General features: G+C 40.8%; 1 long non-coding RNA gene and 1 other non-coding gene across 2 annotated transcripts in view; one reads left to right on the top strand and one right to left on the bottom strand.

Annotated features, from left to right (window-relative positions):
* Nucleotides 1–849: 849 nt before the first annotated feature.
* The window catches only part of LOC106733976 (uncharacterized), a 46940-nt gene continuing 40282 nt past the window's right edge, over nucleotides 850–7507 (bottom strand). Inside the window, exon 3 of the long non-coding RNA XR_001369790.2 lies at nucleotides 850–974. This is a non-coding gene — a long non-coding RNA (uncharacterized LOC106733976). The remainder of the gene's footprint in view (nucleotides 975–7507) is intronic.
* LOC114006285 (U6 spliceosomal RNA) lies at nucleotides 5867–5972 on the top strand. Its single transcript, XR_003548026.1, has one exon. It is a non-coding gene; the product is annotated as a U6 spliceosomal RNA (small nuclear RNA).

Below are 7507 nucleotides of genomic sequence, written 5' to 3'. Positions count from 1 at the left end.
GACCCGAACTGCAGTTGACTATGTGGGAGTCTAGCAATGTAACCATTACACCATTACGTTGGTCCCTATAATTTCTCTCTTAAAACTGGAATGTAGGGGCCAGCAGACAGCATAAGGGTTACAGTTGTTAGACTCCCACATAGTTAACCACAGTTCGAGACCCAGACTGGTGGCTTCAAACTCACGCCAGGCACATGTGCATGCATGCCCAAGATCCTGAGAGGAGAATGGAGGAGAAGGGACTGCAGCATGCCCATCGTCCCCTGAGAGGGGTGATTTCTTGCTTTCTGTCTCTCTGTCACTCCATTGCATGCACGTGCCCTGAAGTAAAACTCTTTCTAAAAAAAAGGGGGGGAGAGACAAATTATAAACAAATAAGATGTCAGTGATAGTGCTGTGGGAGGAAACGAAGCAGGGTATGGAAATACTGATAAAAGCAATAGTTTGAGGAAATACCTGAATGGAGACACCTATTAGCCTTGAAGATAGCTGAAGGCAGAGAAAACGGCAAATTGGCAAGGGTAGAGTGATTGATGGGGAAGATGGCTGGAGTTGAAGTTAGAGAAGTGGAGGAGATCGCGCTAAACCACATAGAAGGGCTTTATAGACAAGCCTAAGAATTTTGCACTACTCTCTTAGTTGGTTGTAAAGCTATCATTAGTTTTTATTTGTTTGCTTTTAAATTTTGCCAGGGGGCACATGTGCTTCCCAGAGAAAGACAGAGACAGAGAATGAGGGAGCGAGAGAAAGCACCCTCGTCACTGCACAATCCCCTCTTCTCCATCTCTCCAGCCCGTCCAGATTTGGGGCATGCGTACATATGCACACATGACCAACGTACTTCTCAAGCTGCTAGGTCCAGGACTTCAACCACAGGATAGGCCATGCAGGATCTAGCTGTCTTAACCACCAGGCCACAGAGACAGCCCAAGGCCATTCATCATTTTGAGAGTCACAAGCTGTTGTCTTGGAAGCTGATCACAGAAGAACAAGGACAGAATTAGGGTGAATTTGTTAAAAGGTTACTGCTGCAACAACCGCAGTTAAGACATGACGGAGCTTGGCCCTGGGTGCAAGCAGAAGAAGTAAGAAAACATGGTCAGGTTCTGAATCTCTTTTGAAAGTTTAGGAGCCAGACTATGATAGCTAGAGGGTGAGAGAATGAAGGTATGTTTTTTGGCCTCTACAACTGGCAGGATGGAGCTGCTATTTGTTCCTATCTTAGAGATAAAGAATTTGAGGTTTAAGACGGTTAAGTAATTCCTCCAAAGTCAACTGTCTAGTTGGCTGTTATATGTTTATCTGGAAAGACAGTGACAGTTCTTCTTCCCATCTCTGCCAGAAAATAGCCAGGGCTGGAGTTCTGTCCTTCCCTTGACCCAGCAGAGAATGAATAAGCCTTTGTTTTCCAAGAACTCTTTGCTAATATAAAGACAAAAATGCATTGCACTGAGGCTGAGGAGGGATTGTGAGATTTTAAAATTTCCAAGTGTGTCTCTCAGAGCATCTAGAAGAGGACAGGATCAGGTTGGAATGGCTGCAGGATTTCTGAGAGACAGGTCACTAAGCACGGGGACTCTGAAAGAATCAGCAAGACTGCTGAGAAGCTTCACTCCCAAGAGTGCAGAAGACCTTCAGAGATGGACAGCCTTATCCTTTCTAGTTTCCCTGACCACTCAAACCCTAGAAGTGTTGTATAGTTACTACAGTGAGGAAAGAAATCTCAGAAATAACTCATGGCATCAATCTACCTTGATGAGTAGAGACTCTGAGTTGTATTTTATTTAAATAAATAAATTTAAGGGACCAGCAGTTAGCGTAATGGCTATGTTGCTAGATTCCCACGTAGTCGACTGCAGTTTGAGTCCCGGACCCAGTGGCTTAAACTCATGCCGGGTGCTTGTGCGTGCGTGCCCAAGATCCTGAGAAGAGAATGGAGGAGAAGGGATTGCGATGTGGCCGTCCCCCGTGGGGGGGCGATTTCTCGCTTTCTGTCTCTCTGTCTCTCTCTGTCTGTCTGGCGAGTGCACATGCCCTATAGCAAAAAAACCTCTCCAAAAAAAGGAAAAATAAGTAAATAAATAAATAAATTTAAGTAAAGAAATAAATATGGGGGCTGGCAGGTGGCATGGTAGTTAAGGGCACCAACTCCCACATGGCCAACCAGGGTCAACCATGGTTCAAGTCCTGGACCTGGCAGCTTCCTTCCTTTCTTTCTCGCTCTCCCTCTCTGGTCAAATTAAAATGAAATAAATAAATGGATAAATAAAGTTAAATAAAAATAATTCTTTTTTAAAAAAAGGAAGAGGGACCAGCAGATGGTGTAATAGGTACGTCACTGGACTCCCATGTAGTCGACCGTGGTTCAAGTCCTGGACCCGATGGCTTAAACTCACGCCAGGTACGTGTGCATACGTGCCCAAGATCTCAAGAGGAAAATGGAGGAGAAGGAATTGCAGCATGGCCATCCCCCACCCTCGCTTTCTGTCTCTCTGTCTCTCTCTGTCTTCCTGGTGAGTGCATGTGCCCTATAGCAAAAACTTCTCCAAAAAATAAAAAGAAAGAGAGAAAGGAAGAGAAAAAGAAAGAAATATGACAGGAATGTTCACCATGACATTGCTAAGTAAAAGAAAACCTTGGGAACAACCTAAATGTTCATCAGTGTGAGAATGACTGACTGAACTGTGTATCTGTACAGACTGTAAAAGTATGCATCCATTTAGAAAGCTAGAATAGATCAATATGTATAGATTTGGAAAGATGTCCATAACATATTGAAAATGACAGGATCCGTTACAGAACATTCTAAAAGTATATTTCTCCTTAAGTTAAACCACATGCATACATATTCGTACATAAGTTATGTATGAAGAGATGGCTGAAACCAAGTTCACAAAATCTAACAATTCTTATCTGTGGCTTGCAAGGTTTATGTAATGTATTTCCTCCCTCTCTGTATTAATTGACTTCTTAAAAATTAGCAATTAGGTAATCAGAAAAAAAAAACGGTTTAAGCTTAGAAAAAATCCTACTACCTAGGCTTTTGTAATTTTGCCTTTAATTATGCTGTTAAACTGTTTCATCTAAAGCTAAATTTAAAATATCCATTAGATATTTGCGCCTTAGAACATTTCTATTAAGCCTCCATTTTCATCAATTTAATACTGAAAGTACAGTCAAGTAGTGTCTCTTTATGTTTTGAGTTCTTTCCACTAAACACTCCGGTGAGAACACTGAGCTCCATTTACTCATTTTCAACATTATTTTCCTTGGGGCTTCTATGCTGACAAAAAATTAAGTGGTTAATTTTTAAAAACCACATAATTTCCACAAATGAACTGACATGAACACCACGATGTTAATTCTTCACTAGATAGAAATAGTTCTGAAATAACCAAAACAAAAAACACTGTTCAAAGTCTGGCTATTTTTTTTTAAAGGATTGATTTCCGTTGGTTATTATTATTATTATTTATTTTTAATTTGACCAGAGAGAGACAGAGAGAGAGAAAGAGAGAAAAAGCAAGCTGCCAGGTCTGGAATTCGAACCATGGTCAGCCACATGGGAACCCAGCGCCTTTAACTACCACACTACCTGTTGGCCCCCAAAGTCTGGCACTTTAGCATATTCTTACACTGATTCTTCTTCCCAACTTGCAGAACTGTATGATGTGCAAGTCACTTTTTCTTTTTCTTTCAAAATTTTACCAGAGGGCCCATGAGCTTGCTTGAAAGAGAGAGCGCAAAAGAGAGAAAGAATGAAAGTGAGAAAGTACCCCATGGGGCATAGTCATGCCACAATCCCTTAACCTCCATTTTTTCTTTCTGGATTTTGGACAGGCATGGATATGTGCCTGGCGTGTTTTTTCTAGTCACTGGTCTGGGACTCAACTGCATGGTGAGCCATGTGGAATCCAGCTGCCTTAACCACCATGCCAAGGGCTGGTCTGTTACTTTTTCTTTAGTCCTTGAAGTACTAGTGCTATAAACCTTGTGTTTGTCTATATGACATTTCTTTTTTCCTGAGAGATTTTTGCTATAGAGCACATGCTCTTGCCAGAGAGACAGAAAGCAAAAATCACCCCACAGGGGGGATAGCCACATTGCAATCCCTTCTCCTCCATTCTCTTCTTGGGATTTTGGGTACCCACACATGCACGCTTGGTGTGTTTCAAGCTGCCAGGTCCAGAACTCAAACTGCAGTTGGTCATGTGGGAGTCCAGTGGCTTAACCACTACACTACCTGCTGGCTCCTCCTTTTTTTTTTTTTTTTAATTGCCAGAGGGCAAGTGTGCTTGTCAGAGAGAGAGACAGACAGACAGAATGGAAGAGGGAGAAAGAGGGAGAAACTATGTCCCAATGGGACATAGTTGTGCTGCAATCCCTTCTTTTCCATGTCTCCATCTTGCTGGGATTCTGGGTATGCACCCACATGTGCGTGGTGTATTTTTCAAACCTCCAGGCCTGGGATTCAAACTGCAGTCAGCCATGTGGGATCTGGCTCCCTGAGTAGAGGGCTAAGGGACCAGCCCCTGAAAGATATTTCTAAATATTTAGTTCACAGATAAGTAGACCAGCTCAAATCAAGTGAACTGGTTGAATTCCAGCTCTTGGAGTTCTATGTACTAGGTCACAGCTATGTGTTAGAGATGAAAGTCACTCTATTAGTTGAAAAACAATGTCAAAGAATTAGATGGCCATTGACAATGAAATCAGTAACTGTGCCATGCCAGTACAGAGTACTAAAATACTTAGTAAAGGAAATTAACCACTCTGTCTCACCTGTTACCTATTCAATAAAAGGAGATGTTTGGTTTGGTTTGCAAAGAACAGGAAGAGGGAAAAGGAAAAGAGAAGTACCAGATCATGAAACTGATTTACTAGAAACAAGTGAAGTAAACATAAGCAAAATTTAATATTTTTTTCACTACAGGGCGCGTGCACTCACCAGACAGACAGAGAGAGACATAGAGACAGAAAGCGAGAAATTACCCCCTAGGGGGGATGGTCACGTCGCAATCCCTTCTCCTCCATTCTCCTCTCACAGCTATGTGTTAGAGATGAAAGTCACTCTATTAGTTGAAAAACAATGTCAAAGAATTAGATGGCCATTGACAATGAAATCAGTAACTGTGCCATGCCAGTACAGAGTACTAAAATACTTAGTAAAGGAAATTAACCACTCTGTCTCACCTGTTACCTATTCAATAAAAGGAGATGTTTGGTTTGGTTTGCAAAGAACAGGAAGAGGGAAAAGGAAAAGAGAAGTACCAGATCATGAAACTGATTTACTAGAAACAAGTGAAGTAAACATAAGCAAAATTTAATATTTTTTTCACTACAGGGCGCGTGCACTCACCAGACAGACAGAGAGAGACATAGAGACAGAAAGCGAGAAATTACCCCCTAGGGGGGATGGTCACGTCGCAATCCCTTCTCCTCCATTCTCCTCTCGGGATCTTGGGCACGCCCGCACACGCGCCTGGCGTGGGATTTAAGCCACCGGGTCCAGGACACGAACCACGGTCGACTATGTGGGAATCCAGCGACATAGCCATTAGGCTAACTGCTGGTTCCCAGCAAAATTTAATTTAAAACATTAGAGATGATGAAATGGATTTAAAAAGGAATCTTTTAGAGAGGAAGAGGGTAATTTTTAAAACTCTCATCTTTTCTTTAATTGCAGTATTAATTAGTCACCAGGTTCTGCTGATAGCTGAGTTTAGAAAAACTGGAAGATAATGAAAAGGTGGTCTTCACATCCTCTACCTAGTTTTTCTTCAAGCATTATTTATTTAATTTTATATATATACTGAGTTTTCAGGAAAATCATGACACATGTTTGCACAGAAAAATACATCATGATGCACTCACGTCGGCAGCACATATAGTAACACTGGAACACAGAGAGTAGATTAGCATGGCCCCCGCCCAAGGATGACACGCAAATTCGGGAAACGTGCCATATTTTTCCAGAATGTAAATGCAAAGATCAGACCACAACAGAAGATAAAGTATATGAGATTCAACTGGTGCAACAGAATTTTATGACTTGGCTAAAACATTACTGACCTATGCTTGGTTTTCCAGTGTTAGGGAGTTTTATCTTCTCTCGAGTTGTGGACAGGTCCATGCACCTATTATTAGAACAGAATCCTGACCTGTTTCCTGGTTTAAGTATTAAGCAAAGTTCTCTTAACATGTTTTGATTTTGATTTACTAAAGCTAAAACTGCCTTTCTTGAAATTAAAAATGTATTTAAAAAATACCTATTCAGTAACCACAGTAAGCGGTATAGCCTCAAATCTTCTCTCGAGTTGTGGACAGGTCCATGCACCTATTATTAGAACAGAATCCTGACCTGTTTCCTGGTTTAAGTATTAAGCAAAGTTCTCTTAACATGTTTTGATTTTGATTTACTAAAGCTAAAACTGCCTTTCTTGAAATTAAAAATGTATTTAAAAAATACCTATTCAGTAACCACAGTAAGCGGTATAGCCTCAACTATCTGCTATTTTATAGTATATTCATTCTACCCACAGAGTTTCATGCCTAAAGTCAACTTCTGTTCACAGATATGTATATATCAGCTGAATTTACTATTGAAAGTATTTAAATTAATTAAGATATTTTGTGAATCAATACAATGTGGGAAAGAATAAAAGAATGGAAAGCAACTGCAGATACCAGAGATTGTTGATGATAACATGTATGATTAAGACACTTTATAGTGTATTCTGGCTGGAAAAATCGCATTTTGTATGCTGTGGTGATGTTCAGTGAAAGTATGTAAAGTAAATTAATTAATAAAAAAAGGAAAAAAGAAACATCATGACTTTCCTGATAAACTAATATTATTATTATTTAGAAAGACTTTAGCTATAGGGAGCATATGCTTGCCAGAGAAACAGACGGAAAGTAGAGACAGAAAGTAAAAAATCACCCTCCCGGGGGGATGGCCATGCCACAATCTACTTGCCTCCACTCTCCTCTTAGGATTTTGGGTATGCACACACATGCACCTGGCCTGAGTTTCAAGCTGTCAGGTCTGGGACTTGAATCATGGTTGACTATGTGGAAGTCCAGTGACATAAACATTATACCATCTGTTGGTCACCCTAATATCATTTTTTAATTTGACCAGAGAGAGAGAGAAAGGGAGTAAGGAAGAAAGCCGCCAGGTCTAAGACTTGAACCACAATCAGCCATGTGATAGTCCAGTGCCTTGACCATCACGTACCCTGCTGGCCCCTCTATCACGTTTTAACTCCTCTCCTGTAATCCCTATCCTAAGTTCTTACTATAAATTTTATTTCTAAATGACTTTGCTATCAGTGAAAGACAAATCTAAAACTTTATATTTTATTCTGTCCATTGAATTACTTACATTAAAATAAGAGATGCAGAGCCAGCCGGTGGAGTGGTGGTTAAAGGCACTAGATTTCCACGCGGCCGACTGTGGTTCAAGTACCGGATCTTCTGGCTTGCTTTCTCCCTTTCCCTTTTT

This window comes from Tupaia chinensis, unplaced genomic scaffold, assembly GCF_000334495.1.
Source record: "Tupaia chinensis unplaced genomic scaffold, TupChi_1.0 Scaffold146828_1, whole genome shotgun sequence".
In the NCBI taxonomy this organism is placed as follows: Eukaryota; Metazoa; Chordata; class Mammalia; order Scandentia; family Tupaiidae; genus Tupaia; species Tupaia belangeri.
Note: the sequence above shows the minus strand (reverse complement) of the source record. Positions and strands in the feature narration are given on the sequence as shown.